Below are 17,884 nucleotides of genomic sequence, written 5' to 3'. Positions count from 1 at the left end.
AAAAAAGTAACTTTTCAAGCTCTGCTCTAGGCCCAGGGTGGGTAGATCAGGATCAACCGTCAGGTTCTTGGATCATTTGCAGCATATCAGGAAAAGTTTATCCGACTCCCAATTGTCTAATAAGAGCAAAAATAAAAAGGGTGCTTTCCCACCCCTAAAGTGTATTTATTTATTTTTATTCAACAAGATTTATATACTGCTTGATTGTGGAAAACCTCTAAGCAGTTTACACAAAAAAAATCAGTAAAACAGTTAAAAAAGTAATGAAAAGCATTTTTTTTTTAAAAAAAAAACAGCAACAGACAAAAAAGATTAAAACACATCAACATCTAAGTGTCTGGGTAGGCTTGTGTAAACAAAAAGGTTTTAAGCAGATGCCGAAAAGAATACAGCAAAGGCACCTGCCTGATGTCAAGAGGGAGTGAGTTCCAAAGCTTAGGTGCTGCCACATTACAAGAACAATTTCTTATGAGTGCAGAATGAATGTTATGTGGCACCTGTAAAAGTGCCAATTCTGCAGATTAAAGTGTTCGAGCGGGCACATATGAGGTAAGGCAGTCCCGCAAATAAACTGATCCCAAGCTGTTAAGGGCTTTATATACCAATAGTGAAGTTTGCTGTTAGAATCCCTGATCTGTAATAACCTACACGATGTTGTTGTTGTTATGAGCCTTCAAGTCAATTATGACTTATGGCGACCCTATGAATCAGTGACTTCAAAGAGCATCTGTCATGAACCACCCACATGTAAACTTGTATATATGCAGATCATCCCAATGTACAGCTCATGGGTGCAGTAACCGGTGCGAAATGGTGCAAAATGGACTCATCATTTTGCATCTGCTCCCATCCTTGGACTGCCATTTTGAACCTGGCTCTGCTGCCCAACCACACAGATTCATTATTCTGTGACTGATTCTAGTTGCTGAACCTCAAGGTTCAAATACAAAATGTATCCCACAAGCCTGACATCTGCCTACTTCTTTTCTAGCTCATATTATTCCCAATCCCCCCCATAACTTTTAGTAAAGATTATTACAGTACAATAAGCTCTATGGTTTGCATTCATGTTTCCATATAAGACATACTTGTCTACTTTGATTAGCTCATGGAAGAACAGAATGATTTAATAAAACCTCCTTAACGGACTGGCAGATGAGAGGATGAAACCTTAGTCTCAAAGGGACATAGGAACGTCATAAAGTCTCCCAAATCTGCATTTGTTAGGAGTCAAGTCACCTTCAAATTATCATCAATAGATAAATGCCCTTTCATCTACTTATCTAGTGACATATAAAAATGCTTAGTGTCCATATGCTATATTCAGAGTGGTGAAAATGCTTCTCATACATTATTGTGTTGTAAATCCTCAAAACAAGGCTGTGAAAGAGTGTGTGGCTTGCCTGACAAAAGATACCTAGTAAGTTCAAGTCATGTTTCCTGATCGTAGGACCCATTCCCACATAACACTAAGCCAAACTATGGTTTAGCACAAACGAACAAGGGTGCTAGCGCGCAGAGTGAGAATATTGCAACTGATGGCTCCTTCTGCACTTCTGCCATGTTACTGGGAGCTAAACCATGGTTTGGCTTAGCATGACATCCAAACCTGAGTTTATGGTTTCTCTCTCCCTTGTTCTAAGCAAGACAAACCATGAGCCCAGGTTTGAACCTAAGACTAAGGATAGATCCCATTAATTTAAAGCACATCCAATGCACATTTAAATCACATGACTTCCTGCAAAGATTCCTGGGAACTGTAGTTTCCTCTTCGCAGAGCTACAAATTTCCAGCAAACTTAACAAACCACAGTTCCCAAGATTCTTTGTGGGAAGTCATGTGTATGATCTGGATCTGCCCTAAGCCAACCATGGCTTAGCTCCCAGTAGCAGAAGGTCCCAGGTTCAGTTACCAGCATCTCTGTCTGAAATCTTGGAAAGCCAAGTCAATGTAAACAGTACTGAGCTAGATGGACCCAATGGTTTGACTCAATCTAAGGCAGCTTCCTATGTTCCTAATTGTCAGGTGCTAAATGAAAAAGCCCCCCCCCCCGGATCCAATTTTGCAGCCTGAAGTGGGCAGGCCATTTTTGCTATTTAAGGGAGTGGGCCTGAATTTTCAGGGCAGGGGTGTGAAACTCACCACTGCTCCTCATTGAGTGGCAGGCCCCATGTTTATGTCCCCAGAATGCTGGCAGCTAGCACCCTGGGAGATGTGTAGAAAAGTGCGATGAGTTTCCCCCCCGTTAAACATTAGACAGGTGCCATCTCTGTTATCTTTTTGGGGCTTTCTAAAGACCTTCCTCTTTCAACAAGCCTTCCCAGTCTGCATCTGTGTCGGAATTGCTTTTAAATATGTTTTTAAAGCTTTTTCTCTTTTTTAAAAAGACGGTTTTTAAAAAGATGTTTTCTTTTAATATGTTTTCAAAGATGTTTTGTTTTAATATTTTTAAAGTCTGTTTTTATGACATTTAGGGTGAAAAAACATTTAGGGTGAAAAACACCCATTGCTACCCATGGCTCCTACTGGGAGGAAGGGCGGGATATAAATTTAATAAATAAATAAATAAAGTGATAGAGGGGGTGACACTCCCTCCATCTCTTTCACTTTGACCCCCCTCCAAATTCAGCCCAAAAATTCTGAATGGAGACTTTGGGGTGGAGCGCTATCAGTGATGGACAAATTGTGTATCCCTCTTCCACAGCCCCCTCTTCCCTGCCTTATCCTTCTTTGCTTTCCCAATCTTAGAAGGACAGTGCTACTGTTTTGTGGTGTTTACACTGGCAAGGTAAGCCTTAGCGTGGCTGCTCAGCTCCTTGATGAGCTGGCGAGTGTCATTGCAAGAGGAAACCAGAGCCGGTGTGCTGCAACCATGGACTGCAGTGCAGGTTCCACGATGAATGACAGAACCTTGCCTTGCAAACATGTCCTTTAATCCCGCTAGCCACCCGCGAAAGGCTTTTTGCTTGGAAACTTTGCTCTGAAGGCTTTGCTTTTGGGGGGGGCATCTTTGTATTGGGTGTCGGGGAGTTGCATGTTAGTCACTAAATAGTTACAAATGAAGACTTTCTCATCCCAGTGTTGTGTATGTTGCGTGTGCAGGGCTTACACTGGGAGCTCTGATCTGACACGTGAGCCTACGGAGTTGGTCCTAGAGGCATTATCCTCACTCCTGCAAGGTTCACGCATCCAGCCGTGTATGCGATTGTAAGAAGCTGCCTTAAATAGAATCACACCGGTATTTCACATGGCCTGGTAGAATTGGCAGAAGAGAAACTTCAGGAGTCTGATGCAGAGTTCACAAAAATTGGAGGGAGTCATTTCCCCCCGATAATAATAACAACCCTTGCCACCATAAGCAGAACTGTGAGCAGTCCAAATATTTTCACTGAAGATGGAAGGGACTGAACAAGGTACTTCATAAGTAGAAAGTAAAACTGGGCTGAAATGATATTCACCATTCAGGCCACCGTTCATTGTCTGAGGGGGTAGCAGCAGGGTTTTGAAAATCACCTTTGCAAAATCCCACCTTCTGCCTGCATTATTCTGCAGATTTCTGAGACATTCTGGGAGCGGAAGGGCGGTCAGATTTCCACTCCAGCCACAGCTGCCACGACAGGCGGCATTTTGCAAAGACAGCATTTAAAAGAAAAACAACCATGCTTTTAAAACCCTGCCACTGCTGCCATGGTGAGGCTTTAAGTGCCCTCTTTTCCTGCCCACAAAACAAGAGGAGCCTTCCCTCCTGAAAACTCCACCCCTGTATGAGGGGCAAATCCTGCCAGGTTGGGGGAGGGGAAGGGTGATTCTCTGAAGGTTTGTCCCAGCACTAGTGGAAAGCTGGGATTGCCCCATGGAGCAACAGGTGCTAGAATAAATAGGGGCATGCACCCCTTCAAACATTTCATAGGCAGAACTAGGGACACATTTAAAAGCACCCTGATTTGCATGCTGGGAACCACTGCCCAAGCCTATCCTTCGCTCCACTGTCACTGTGCTCTGCTTTCCATATGCTGGGTTCCAGAAATGGGGAGCCTGTGGTCTCCTGATGTTGCAGATCTAAAATCCCCATCATCCCTGCCCTTTGACCACCCTGGTTGGGGCTGATGGGAGTTGAAGTACAGCATCAAGAGGGTCCCTGTCCCTATGGGATTCATTTACTTCTGCTCCAGTGGTGGCTGGTAGCTCCATCTCAGTGGGGCAGTGGAATCTGCTTTGGGTTTTAATTCGCACTAAAACCCAGAGCAGATACCACTGCCCCACTGACATGGAGCTATCAACCACCACTGTTCTGCTCCCTCTGTTGAATTTTAGATTGTAAGGCCCTGGGGACACAGGGACCTGTTTTCTTTATAAAGCATCATGCATGTTGATTGTAGTGGTAATAATAACAATAATAACAACAACAACAATAAATCATAATCACCTAAATAAATTAGGCATTTAGAAAACTAGTTAGAACAAAGGAACTCTGTTCAAACACTTACAAAATAATCACTTAGGAAGCTGCCTTATACCGAATCAGACCTTTGGTCTATCCAGCTCAGTATTGTCCACACTGACTGGCAGCAGCTCTCCAGGATTTCAGACAGGGGTCTCTCACAGCTCTACCTGGAGATGCTGGAGACTGAACCTTGAACTTTTTGCATCCAAAGCAGAGACTCTGCCACTGAGATATGGCTCTTCCCCAAGGAAAAATTAAATAGTATGGGGGGGGAGATGGAAGGGGAAAATTAAGGGAGAGAGGTTTGTTCTGCTCCCGTTCCTCCCCTCCCCATTTGATCACAGGTTCATTTATGTTTTTGTTCCCAGGAAAATGTCCCCCCCCCTTCCGTAGCAGCAATCATGCTTTCCATTTGGACAATGCAAATGCCTAATTTCGAAAAGAATATATGCAGAGATGGAAGCTACGTAATGAACTATAAAGTAAAGGCAAATATTTGAATAGCTTCATGGCTTCGTCTGGGAGGCAGGCATGAAAGAATGAAGAAAAAATGCATTTTGACTCCGCAAGTGCCTGGTGGCAGCAATTTGAATTTAATGTTGCACTTCTCAGTGAGGAGAGTTGATAAGGCGTGCGGGATTGATAGCTTAGGGCAGGATGGAGCACTAAGGTGATCAGGGTTTGATTTTAGGAAGAAAGAGTGAACGTGATCGACGTTATATAGAACTGTGGGTGGGAAGGCTTGCTATGAAGCAAGCAAAAGGTTCCCAACCACATTGCAACACAATGCAATTTCTGCTCTGGGCTCCTGCTGGGAGGAAGGGTGGGATATAAACAAACGAACAAATAAATGCAGGACATGTATAGGTGAGGGGTGGGAGGAGAGGGTCAATTTCATTTTCTTGTTTGTACATGAGAATTGATAGGAGGGAGGAGGAACTGTCAATTTTAATTTCTTGTACTTTTCCGTCTTCAGTTCTCCACATTTCCACATCATATTACAATTTTTTAAAAAAGAAATCCTCATGAAAATACCTCAGCATGTTAGTGCAAATTTTTCCTGATATACATGTTTCTATGCATTTTGCCTAATATACACATTTTTGCAAAGCTATTTTTCCTAATTCTATGCTTTTTATATGATGTTCATTAATATATGCATTTGTATATGCACTTTATCCTAGTATATGCATTTTTTTAACACATGACTTGGCTGGAGAACTGCATTGCAAAATTTGGAGAAGTGCGAATGTCAAAGGATGGCTGTGTTTTGGTTTGCTTCTTGTTTTGGAAAGTGCAGACTAGGTCATTTCACCCTTAAATGTGAACTGAACTGAATTCCCCCCACCATCCCTATGTCCCACACACTTTTCCTATATCTGGGCTGCTAGACCAGAGAATGTTCAGTTGCAGAGAAGGGAAAACCCTCACCTTCTCCTGTATCGGGATTGATAACCTGTGGCCATGTTGTTGAGCTACACCTCTCATCAACCTTGGCCATTGGCCATGCTGTTTGGGTCTGATGGGAGTTGGGAGTCCAACAACATCTGGCAGGCCATTGGCTGCCTGCTGCTTTCTGTATGAACCTATCCCCCACTTGGAATGACACTGAGCATCACATGTACCCAAATCTCATTGGTTTTGTGACAGCACAAGCTGTCGCCTGCACCATGAGATAGAAGGTAGGCAAACCAGCCAGCCAACCCAACCCCTCTTTTCCTCCAGTTGGAAAAGATTCAGTGTAGGGCTACCAAAATGATCAAGGGGATGGAGCAATTCCACTATGAGGGAAGACTCATAGTTTTAGTTTAGACAAAAGGCGAGTAAGAGGAGACATGATAGAGGTGCATAAAATTATGCATGGCATTGAGAAAGTGGATAGAGAAAATATTTTCTCCCTCTGTCATAACACTAGAACTGGTGGACATTCAATAAAGCTGAATGTTGGAAGATTTAGGACAGATAAAAGAAAGTACTTTTTTCATGCAGTGCATACTGGAACTATGGAATTTGCATCCACAAGAGGAGTGATGGCTGCCAACTCGGACGACTGTAAAAGACGTTTAGACAAATTCATGGCTATGCTCTGCCTGCATGGTCAGAGGCAGCATGCTTCTGAATACCAACTGCTGGAAACCACAGGAGGGGAGAGTGCTCTTGCGCTCAGGTCCTCCTTGCGGGCTTCCCACAGTCATGTGGTTAGTTTCTGCGAGAACAGGATCCTGGACTAGATCCTGGCACTGGCCTGATCCAGCAGTTTCTTACGTTCTTATGTTCATTAAATGATGGCTTCAGGCTGCCTGGCACTAGCCAGTGAGGCTGGATCCAGGTTTGAGGGACCATATACCCGTGAGTAGTGGTCTCTGCTGGGGGCCTGGCAGCTGCCTGAGGATACTGTGTGCAGGTAATGTGCCTGCCTACAAGGCATCATCATGAAGCCAAATCAGAGCAAGGGCAATTCTCAGAGTGCATGCTTCACATGCCAAAGGTCCCAGGCTCAATACAAGGCATCTCCAGTTAAAAGGATCAGTTAGCAACTGAGAGGAAATACCTCTTTCTGCCTGAGATTTCTGCCAGTCAGGGTAGGTAGTATTGGGCTAGATGGACAAATTATAAGGCAGCTTCCTCTTGTGGGAAAAGAAAAAGAGGCAAAATGGCACCCACCATCATTGGGGAGTGTGATTGCCCCACCCTTGGTGAGTGAGGTGAACCCTGTGCCCCTATTCACAGGGATGCCCACAAAACCACCAAATTACCCCCCTCCCAACTTGCTCAGTAGTAGAGCTTGCCGAAGGTTCCAGGTTCCGTTCCCGGCATCTCCTGGGTTGGGAAGGACCCCTCTCTGAAACTGTGGAGAGCTCTGCCGGTCAATGTAGATAATACTGAGCTAGATGGACCCATCGTCTGACTCAGAAGAAGGCAGCCTTCTGTGTTCCTAATAACTTTATAGTCTGCAAATATGTGTGTATGTATGTATGTATTAACTTACCCTTCCTCCAAATAGGAGCCTAGGGCAGTAAACAAAAACACTAAAAAAGAGTTCAAAACATCTTTAAAACAAAAAGACTTTAAAACTATTAAAACAAAACATCTTTAAAAATATGTTAAAACAAAGCATCTTTAAAAACATATTTTAAAAAAAGCTTAAAAATATCTTAAAAAGTAATTCTAACAGATGCAGACTGCGATAAGATCTCTACTGGATGGACTGGATGGGAGCGAACAAGCTGAAATTAAATCCTGACAAGACAGAGGTGCTCCTCGTCAGTCGGAAGGCGGAGCAGGGAATAGGGATTCAACTTGTGCTGGATGGGGTTACACTCCCCCTGAAATCACAGGTTCGCAGTTTGGGAGTGCTCCTGGAGTCGGCTCTGACTCTGGAGGCACAGGTCTCGGCTGTGGCTAGGAGTGCTTTCGCTCAATTAAGATTGGTGCGCCAACTGCGCCCGTTCCTTGACCAGTCAGACTTGACCACGGTGACACATGCCTTAGTTACATCCCGATTAGACTACTGTAACGCGCTCTACGTGGGGCTGCCCCTGAAGACTGCTCGGAAACTGAAATTGGTACAAAGAGCTGCAGCCAGGATGTTAACTGGGGCGGGATATAGAGAACATACAACCCCGCTGTTGTATCAGCTCCACTGGTTGCCCTTTTGTTTCTGGGCACAATTCAAGGTGCTGGTTTTGACCTATAAAGCCTTATATGGCTTAGGTCCAGGCTATCTGTCAGAGTGCCTCTCCCTCTATGAACCTGCTTTGACTTTAAGATCCTCCAGCGAGACTCTACTTATTACCCCTTCCTTCCTGCAAGTTCATCTTGCAGAGACACAGAATAGGGCTTTTTCGGTGGCCGCCCCTAGACTGTGGAACTCTCTCCCTATTGAGGTCCGGTTGGCTTCCTCATTATCAAATTTTCGTGCACAGGTGAAGACTGTTCTATTTAGACGGGCTTTTAACCAATGTAGTTAGTTTTAACCTATGTTTATTTAATTCCATTTTAAATTGCTTAAACTGAATATCATGTTTATTATTGCTGTTTTAATGTTTTAATGTAAGCCGCCCTGAGTTCCTCGGAAAAAGGGCGGGGTATAAATATTTTAAATAAATAAATAAATACTTAAAAGTCTTGTTGAAAGAGGAAGGTTTTCAGTAGGCACTGAAAAGATAATAGAGATGGTGCCTGTCCAATGTTTAAGGGGAGGGAATTCCAAAGGGTCGGTATCACAACACTAAAGGTGTTGTGCAGAACAGCAGTCCTGATAAGATGGTATCTGCAGGAGGCCCTTACTTGCAGAGCACAGTGATCAACTGGGTATATAAGGGGTAAGACGATCTTTCAGGTATCCTCGTCCCAAGCTGCTTAGGGCTTTATAAGATTTTTACTTGCTTATAGCTGCCGGTCGGCATAGCGTGTTGCTTTTAAGAGCAAGGCTTTTGCCTTTTTACAAAGGAAGGATGTGTTTTCAACTAAAGAGGGCTGAGGAAGGGATCCAGGGGGCTGCCATTAGTGTTGTGAAGGGCAGAGGGAGATACAGAGCGGGGAGACAGTTATGTCATCAGAGGAGATGGGTGTGCAACAGGGTGCTGGTTGCCCCCAAGCTGTCTCCCTGCCCAAGTAGTCTGGATAGCCGGGGTGATAAACCCCCTGGGTTGAAAATGCTGCTTATGAATGCCAGGTCGGTGAATGGTAAAGCAACAGCCATTCAGGATCTGATACTGGATGAGCACGCCGACCTGGCTTGTATTACAGAGACCTGGCTGGATGAAGATGGGGGGGGTTTAATCTCTCTGAGCTTTGCCCACCAGGTTTCTCTGTACAGCAGCAGGCAAGACCTGGGGGGCGGGGAGGTGGAGTTGCAGTGGTCTATCGTAATACCATTCCCCTGACCAGGTGCCCTATCCCACAGTCTTCAGGGTTCGAGTGTGTGTATCTTAAGTTGGGTGGCCGGGACAGAATAGGGATTCTGTTGGTGTACCGCCCACCCTGCTGCTCAACAGTCTCCCTTCCTGAGCTAGCCGGGGTGGTCTCGGGGTTGGTGTTGGAATCACCTAGGTTTGTTGTACTGGGGGACTTCAACATCCATGCCGAGACCGCTCTGGCGGGAGTGGCTCAGGATTTCATGGCCTCCATGACAACCATGGGTCTGTCCCAAGTAATATCTGGTTCCACTCATGCTGCTGGCCACACTCTGGACCTTGTGTTCTGTGCTGGATGGTTCCATTGTCATGGACAGATCACTACCTGGTTGGGTTCAGACTCACTGGGACTCAAAACCTCTGCAGTGCAGGCAGCAAAGAAATTATTCTTTTCAGCCACCATTGTGTCTGTGGGGAGCCGACCTGCAGAGTTGTTTCGAGTGGTCAGGGGTCTCCTACATTCTGGCCCCCGAGAGGGTAATTTAGACCACTCATCAGCCTGCTGTCAAGAATTTGCATGACACTTCGGAGACAAAATCGTTCAGATTCGTTCCGACTTGGATGCTATGGTTGATACAGGCTCAGTGGATGTAACTTTGGCTCCTGCTTGTCCAATAATAATGGATTCTTTTCAACTTGTACAACCAGAGGATGTGGGCAGGATCCTTGGAGAGGTGAGGCCCACCACATATCTGTTAGACCCTTGCCCTTCCTGGCTTATTAAAAGTGCCAGCGGGGGGCCTAGCCGAGTGGGTGAAGGAAGTGGTCAATGCCTCCCTAAAACAAGGCAGAGTTCCAATGTGCCTAAAGGAGGCAGTTGTAAGGCCTTTGTTGAAAAAGCCCTCCCTGGACCCCTCTATTATGGATAATTATCGGCCAGTGTCTAATATCCCAATCCTGGGCAAGGTAATAGAGTGTGTGGTGGCCTCCCAACTACAGGGATTCCTGGATGAAACGGATTATCTAGATCCATTTCAGTCTGGTTTCAGACCTGGTTATGGGACGGAGACTGCTCTGGTCGCCTTGGTAGATGACCTACGCAGAGAACTGGACAGGGGGAGTGTGTCCCTGTTGGTTCTGTTGGACCTCTCAGCGGCTTTCGATACCATCAACCATGGTATCCTTCTGGGTCGCCTTACCGGGATGGGACTTGGGGGCACCGTTTTACGATGGCTCCGTTCCTTGCTGGAGGGTCGAACCCAGAAGGTGGTGCTGGGGGATTCCTGTTCGACTCCTTGGCCGTTGGCCTGTGGGGTCCCTCAGGGTTCAGTTTTGTCCCCCATGCTATTTAATATCTACATGAAACCGCTGGGAGAGGTTGTCCGGAGGTTTGGGGTTCGGTGCCATCAGTATGCAGATGACACCCAACTCTACTTCTCCTTTCCACCTAATTCCAAGGAAACTGTCTCTGTTCTAAACCAGTGTCTGATAGCAATGGTGGACTGGATGAGGGTGAACAAGCTGAAGCTTAATGCAGACAAGACAGAGGTGCTGCTAGTCAGTCAAAAGGCGGATCAGGGAATAGGGGTTCAGCCTGTGCTGGATGGGGTTACACTCCCCCTGAAGACGCAGGTTCGCAGTTTGGGTGTGCTCCTGGACTCAGCCTTAAACCTGGAGGCCCAGGTTTCTGCGGTGGCCAGGAATGCTTTTGCACAGTTAAGACTAGTGCGCCAACTGCACCCGTTCCTGGAGTCGTCTGATTTGGCTATGGTGACACATGCCTTAGTTACATCCCGCTTAGACTACTGTAACGCGCTCTACGTGGGGCTGCCTTTGAAGACTGTTCGGAAACTTCAGTTGGTGCAACGAGCTGCAGCCAGAATGTTAACTGGGGCTGGTTACAGGGACCATACAACTCCCCTGCTGCAACAGCTCCACTGGCTGCCAGTCTGTTTCCAGACACAATTTAAAGTGCTGGTTATGACCTATAAAGCCCTATACGGCTTAGGTCCAGGCTATTTGTCAGACCGTATCTCCCAATATGAACCTGCCCGGGCCCTGAGATCTTCAGGAGAGACCCTTCTCATGATCCCAACACCTTCACAAGTGCGACTGGTGGGGACACGAGATAGGGCCTTTTCGGTGGCTGCCCCTAGGCTCTGGAACTCCCTCCCTAGGGAGGCAAGAATGGCCTCCTCTGTGCAGTCTTTCCGCCGACAGCTAAAGACTTTTTTATTTATTTATTTATTTATTTCATTTTTAAACCGCCCATAGCGAATAGCTCTCTGGGCGGTGAACAAAACAAGATTAAAATACAATATTACAATAAAATTACAATAAAATCAGCAACAAGTTAAACGGAAAAAAAAATGTAAATGAAACACATTGAACATTCAAATGCCTGGGAGTATAGCCAGGTCTTAACCTGGCGCCTAAAAGAAAGTACCGAAGGCACCAGGCGTATCTCCACAGGTAGGCTGTTCCGCAGTTCGGGGGCCACCACAGCTTCTTCCGGCAGGCCTTTGGAACTGAAGGCTTTAAGGGTAGTGACTGAAGAGGATGCTGCATGTTATTGTTTTACTTGTATGCTCCTAAACTGGGTTGCCGTATTTTAAGAGTAACTGGTTTTAACATCTTAATAGTTTAATCCTGTTTTAAAGCTGATTTTATATGTTTATATGTTTTATATTTTTATAGGTTCTTAATGATGTGTACTTATTTTTATCTGGAAGCCGCCTTGAGTTCCAGTTTGGAAAAAAGGGCGGGGTATAAATAAAGATAATAATAATAATAATAATAAATTTATACACCAAAACCAGTGCCTTGAACTTGGCCTGGTTGCTAATAGTCTTGCAAAGTTGCGGTCCCCACTTTGGCTGAGGACCAAACTTTACTTGGATATTGCACTGGGTTCTATGGGACTTATTCCCCAGTAAATATGCACAGTGTTTTAGTTAAAAGCTGGCACTGAGGCTGGAGAACTGACATCTGTAGATTTTTCAGCTCGCAACAGCTGCTGTCCCAGTTCCCCAGTCAGTGTGTGCGTGTTCCTGCCAAGCAGACTATTCCTGGGTTGTGTTCCCAATAGGCTGTGCCGCTGTTGTGTGTTGTGATGGGTGGCTTTTGCAAAAGGCTTGAATAACAGAGGGCCGGAGATGGGGACTGAACTGCAGGCTGTTCCCAGATTCAAAACATGAGCTCGGCTGTGATCCTGTGCACATGTTCTTGGGAGTAAAAGCTGTTGAATCCTGTGGGGTTTAAAAATAAATATGCATAGCATCAGACTGCATGTACGTTGCAAAAAACAGTTTTAACCATTTTGCATAAAACATAATGTTGTGCAGGATTTGAACAACATAATGTTAATTGGTATTACCACATTTGTGTTACAATGTGATGCTAACCCATGATTCTTTCTTGGCCTCAGACACCCATTATTTCCTGTGATATCTGCTTTTCAGTTCACTTCCTGTAGTTTCCCAACTTCCAAGACATCCTTAGACCTTCCTCACCAACAGCATATGCTTTCTTCTGGCCAGTGGCAGCTAGTGGCTTCATGTCAGTGGGGCAGTGGAATCCGCTCCAGGTTTTAGTCCGAACTTTCAAGGAGCTGTCCAAGATGCACCATGGACAGCTTCTTGAAAGTTCAGACTAAAACCTGGAGCAGATTCCATTGCCCCACTGACATGGAGCCACCATCCGACACTACTTCTGGCCTTGGGGCCTATGTGGGATTTTCTCACTGACCTGTCATTCCTCAGCTCCTTGGCTTTACTACTTTAACCCTCCTCAGGCCTTGGTCTCTTCTACGGACGCTTCCTTCAGGTTTCCATTTGTCATTATTCTATTATTCCCTTCCTTCAGTCGCATTGCAGTCTCCCATTCCCTCAACTTCTCTGCCTCCATCCCTGTTGTTGCTACTCCTTTTCTGGCCATGTGGCCAGGTTAGTCTTCTATTTCCCATGATGTTATTTCTGGGATACAGAGCGTTCACCCTCCAGATGACCTGAGTGTGCCCTTATCTTTAGCTCTGTAGTCCCAGGGCAACTGCAGGGAGCTTTTTACGCATGTGTGCATGCACACACACACACACAGAGGACCCCATCCTATAAACCTCTTCACAGTAGTCTTGGCTATGCTCCAGGCATGGGAAGCTTGACATGGGGCTTCCATTTTCAGTAGAAGTTCTATGTTTGTAATGCGTAGTAATAACATATAGTCCATATGGCATATTACCAAGAAGTTCAATTCAGCTGGAACTCTGCACATGCTCTGGAACTCTGTGCCTAGTTTGCCCTGAGCAATCAGCACACTGTCATAGCAAAGTAACAGGGAAAGCAACATTGCTATAAGTAGGATATTCTATCATTGCAGCAGCTATGCATGGGATGGACTCAGGTGCCAACAGGATTTCCTTGGCCCAGCACACTATATGTGGATTGGGCCCCTGTATTCCCACCCACACCATCCACCAATCTAGGAGTAAAGGTTTAATGGATGAGAGCCATATTGACGAAGTTATTTTCAGTGCACCCCTGTGAAAAAGAGCTGTTTCAGAGACAGTTTCAGGACACATCATTATCCAGTTTGTCAGATTAATGAATTCAAGTTAACCTTGTGTATGTGGCATGTGTATGTGTGTGTGTGTTTTATGAAGCACAAATCAATGTGGCAACTTTTTTCAGGGCTAGGGGAAAAATATATATTTTATTATCCCTTGCACGACTCCCAGAGATGGTTTTCCTGAGCTCTGTCTTTATCCGCTAGCCTACAATTTTCTAGCAAAGCAGAAATGCCCTGGGGATGCTTGACTAGAGCTGCTTGCCACATGGACATCTGTGGCAGTGGTTCCCAACCTTTATGAGCTCGGGACCCCCTTTATAAGCTGAATTTTTTTTGGTGACCCCCTCCCCCCAGGGAGGGAGGCTGGCTGCCAAGAAGGAAGGGGGAAAGCAGCCTTTCTTTGCAGGCTTGCTTCTTTTTGCTTCACAAAAACCCCTCTCCTCTCATTCTAAGCAAGGGCGTTGCCAGTAGCGGCAGTGCAAGGAGACAGGAATCAGTGATAGTAATCCCCTCTTCTTCCTGGTAGCTCCACCCTCAGCCTCCTTTGGCATCTGCCATGTATTTTATAGGCAGATGCCTGCCCTTAGTGCGCCTGAAAGATGCTCTGGAGCTTCATCAAAAGGCCTCCCCTCTCATTTGGAGCAAGGGGGAGGTGGCAGCAGCAGCGGCAGTGGAAAGCAGACAGTGTCGAGGGAGTGAAGACTTTTTTAAAAAAATTAATAAATAATTCATTTCTTTACTGTTCACGGCCCCCTCTGTTTTACTTTGCGGCCCCCCTGGGGCTCCTGGCCCCCAGGTTGGGAACCACTGATCTATGGCATAGCTGGATCTGACCTTCCCCCTTGGGATGTAGGGATCAGGTGCCATTTCCCATCTGTCAGTCAATGGACTATTTTTCTGCTTCATTTTCAATGTTAATTTTCGGCTCAGTAGGAATTCCAAGTAAGTCCTCTGGGGAAAACCCTCTAACAAGTCCATTTAACTCCCTGGAGTTTCCAGTAGTTCCTTAGCACAAGAATCTCTGTCTACAAGGGCAAACTCATGATTGTTTCTATGCCTTCCCCTCCCAAACAGAAGGGAAGGTGCCCCACCTTAAAAATGTACTTGAATTAGGGATGAGTGGATTCCCTCACACGATGTCCAGGTCTTTTAGGAACCCAGGAAGCTGTCTTATACTGAATTCGAGCAGAAGGGAAGAGAATTCCAGAAGCCACTTAGGCAATGATAAAGGGCTGTTAATATGAACTTGCACAGATAATATAGGCAAGGAAGAACCAAAACATGAAAGGATAATAAATCATCGAGAAGCAACCACAGGGGTTCCCAGAGGTCCGTAAGCTTCATTCTGGTAGTCCACGGCACAACTGTGGACTTGTGGTTGAAGACTCGTTAAATATTTTGATCTTTCATTGCATTTTCATTGCTTCTTTTGTTTCTTACAGATTGTATCATTTTGTGTTACAATTTGCATTCCACAGAATTCACATTATAATACAATACATGAATACAATACGTAAGAACTAAAAAGAGCAATAAAAATCCATTGGGGGAAAATCATACAGCATCTAGCACAGCACATTCCAGTTGCTACAACTGGCAGGAAAAATATAAAGTGGCCCACTGAGACCTTCAACAATTTTCAAGTGCTCCATGGGGGGGGGGAGTTTGGGAACTCCTGCCTTACCATATCCATTTTTGCACAAGTTACTTGGCTAGAGAAGTGCATTGCAAAATGAAGAGAAGTGTTTTGGTTGATGTATTGTTTTGGAAAGTGTGAATTAAGTAGATTCACCTTCAAATGCAAACTGGATCTAGTTCTCCCCCATCCCTAGCAGGAGTAAGGTATCCCCAAGAGAGATTTGTCTGGTGCCTACTTTGTTACCTTTTGGATCACAGAAGAAGACCTTTTTTATTTTTTTAGACTTCTAATTATGAATGTGGGTCTCCACAAGCACGGATCAGCCCCGAGAACAGTCCCTCCCCTTTATTTTTCCCCCCAACAACAAAAGGACAATCCTGGGCTGTGTGAACCATTCTTGTGCAATTGTTTGCATGTCTATATTTTTGCAAAGCATGCATGGCTTTCCCTAGAAACCTCCCATAGTGCAGTGCCGCTGTAGATCAACTGAGGCACAAAAACAAGTGGCTGTGTTTATTGTAGGTCCTCCCACTGGCTTCTCACCACCACCACCAAGCCTCATCCCAGATGCTTAGGCTGAGTAGGTTGACTGAAAGGTAGTCTCAGACCAGTGGAGGGGAGTCTTCCTGGAGCCACCTGCTTTCAAATATGAGCAGGGCCTCACTGGCCGTGGGCATGGACATTTGCATGGGATGTGTGTGTCAGTGTGAGCCGGGCTCCTCTGACACTGCGGAGTCATAGTAGATGACTCAGCAGGGCTGCCCTTGAGTGCACTGCAGCATCAGCACGGTGGCAAAGGCAGCCACTTTGTGCTTTATGCAGATAGCAATCCGTTGAAGAACAGCAAAGTGGGCTGACCAATCAGTTCTGTCTCTTTTCATAGAATGCACTCGTGCTGGAGGGGTTGCTGGAGGGGGTAGGAAGCGACAATTGGAGACATTGAGGTACCCAGCTGGCAAGGACGGAAAATTCTACTATAAGCAAAATCTGTTGATTGGTTAAGCTCACCTGTCTCCCCTCCATCCATCCTGCATCAAAGACATGCCTTGGAAGAATCTAACAAGAACAGAATGGAGCTTTGCTGTTTTTTTGAATGGGGAATGCCAGGTTTGGGTGGGTGACATGATTCAAGTTCATTTATTTGAATCTCATCGTCAGATTATTGCAAAACAAAGTTTAACAGTATGAAAGTAACACAGGATAGTATCAATAAGTTAACCTGGACCTAAATACACTACAACATAAACAAAGTTAACATGCTAGATTTCCCTGGTAGATCAGCGCACACCCCCTATAAAAAGGACAGGTTGTTCCTCTTTTAACAAATATGAACATGAAATGTTAAAATAAAATAAAATGGAATGAAATGAATCTGTGCAAATCTGAACAAAATAATGCAAAAACTAAACAAATAAAAGCATGAACCAAACTAAAAATTCTGAATCTCCCTGGCAATTCTCTCTCAAGAATTTTCTCCTCTCATCACTTCACAGAAATAGAAAATGTGCAGTCTTCTCAGTTGTATATTTTTCTTGCCCACCCAGTAGGGCAGGGGATAGGGAACCTGAGGTTTGGAGTCCAAATGCGGCCCTCTAGGCTTCTCCATCTGGCCCTCGGAACTCTCTCCAGGCCACCCCCTTCACCAGCCCTGTTTTTCACCCCAAGTATTTTTGCCTGTCTAGAATGTATCCTTGGACTGTAATTATGCCTTTTGCTTGTCTGGATGGAGGGCAGAGGGGTGGGAGTGTGTGGAGAAATTAACCTACTGTGCAAAGGTAACATTTAAATTTGTGGTTCCGCCCAGTTTTGCGTCTGGCCCTGCCCAGCACTGGCGTGCGGCCCTCTGAAGGGAATGCAGTCCTTGGGCTGAAAACGGTTCTCTGTCCTTATAGTAGATCTGTCCCAGGTGTTGCTTGCTCATCACATTCTATAAAGGACAGTATATGACAATATATACAAGGTCTTCAACCCAGTTTAAACCACAAGGACAGGTACGTTCAGAATATGACATATTTCTGAACCTAAAACAGCTGAAGGCATCTGATTTAACTGGGCTTTAGTGAACATCATCCTGCCTCCCAGTTTCTGCAAATCCTTTAAACAACTAGGAAGTACTAAAGGAATGTAATGGAAATTCTTATGCAATGGTGCTATTTTATAAACTGATATAGTGCACGATGTAGAAATGAAGCAAAAGCATCTACTTGGAGAAGTAAAATATTTTAGGAGATTAGAGGATCAGTGGCTACTAATCATGATGGCTACATTACCTCCATCATCAGAGGGAGGATGCCTCTGAATACCAGTTGCTAGAAATCACAAATGGGGAGGGTGCTCTTGCGTCCATGTCCTGCTTGTGGGCTTCTCATGGGCATCCAG

The 17,884-nt window shown here is 45.3% G+C and overlaps 1 protein-coding gene across 1 annotated transcript in view; it reads left to right on the top strand.

Moving 5' to 3' along the window:
• Window positions 1-17,884, top strand: part of HCN4 (hyperpolarization activated cyclic nucleotide gated potassium channel 4) — a 157,088-nt gene that overhangs the window by 52,508 nt on the left and 86,696 nt on the right. The gene's annotated exons all lie outside the window — the stretch shown is intronic.

The sequence above is a fragment of the Rhineura floridana genome, chromosome 14, assembly GCF_030035675.1.
Source record: "Rhineura floridana isolate rRhiFlo1 chromosome 14, rRhiFlo1.hap2, whole genome shotgun sequence".
Classification (NCBI taxonomy): Eukaryota; Metazoa; Chordata; class Lepidosauria; order Squamata; family Rhineuridae; genus Rhineura; species Rhineura floridana.
The sequence above is the reverse complement of the archived record's forward strand: the minus strand, read 5'-3'. Positions and strand labels throughout refer to the sequence as shown.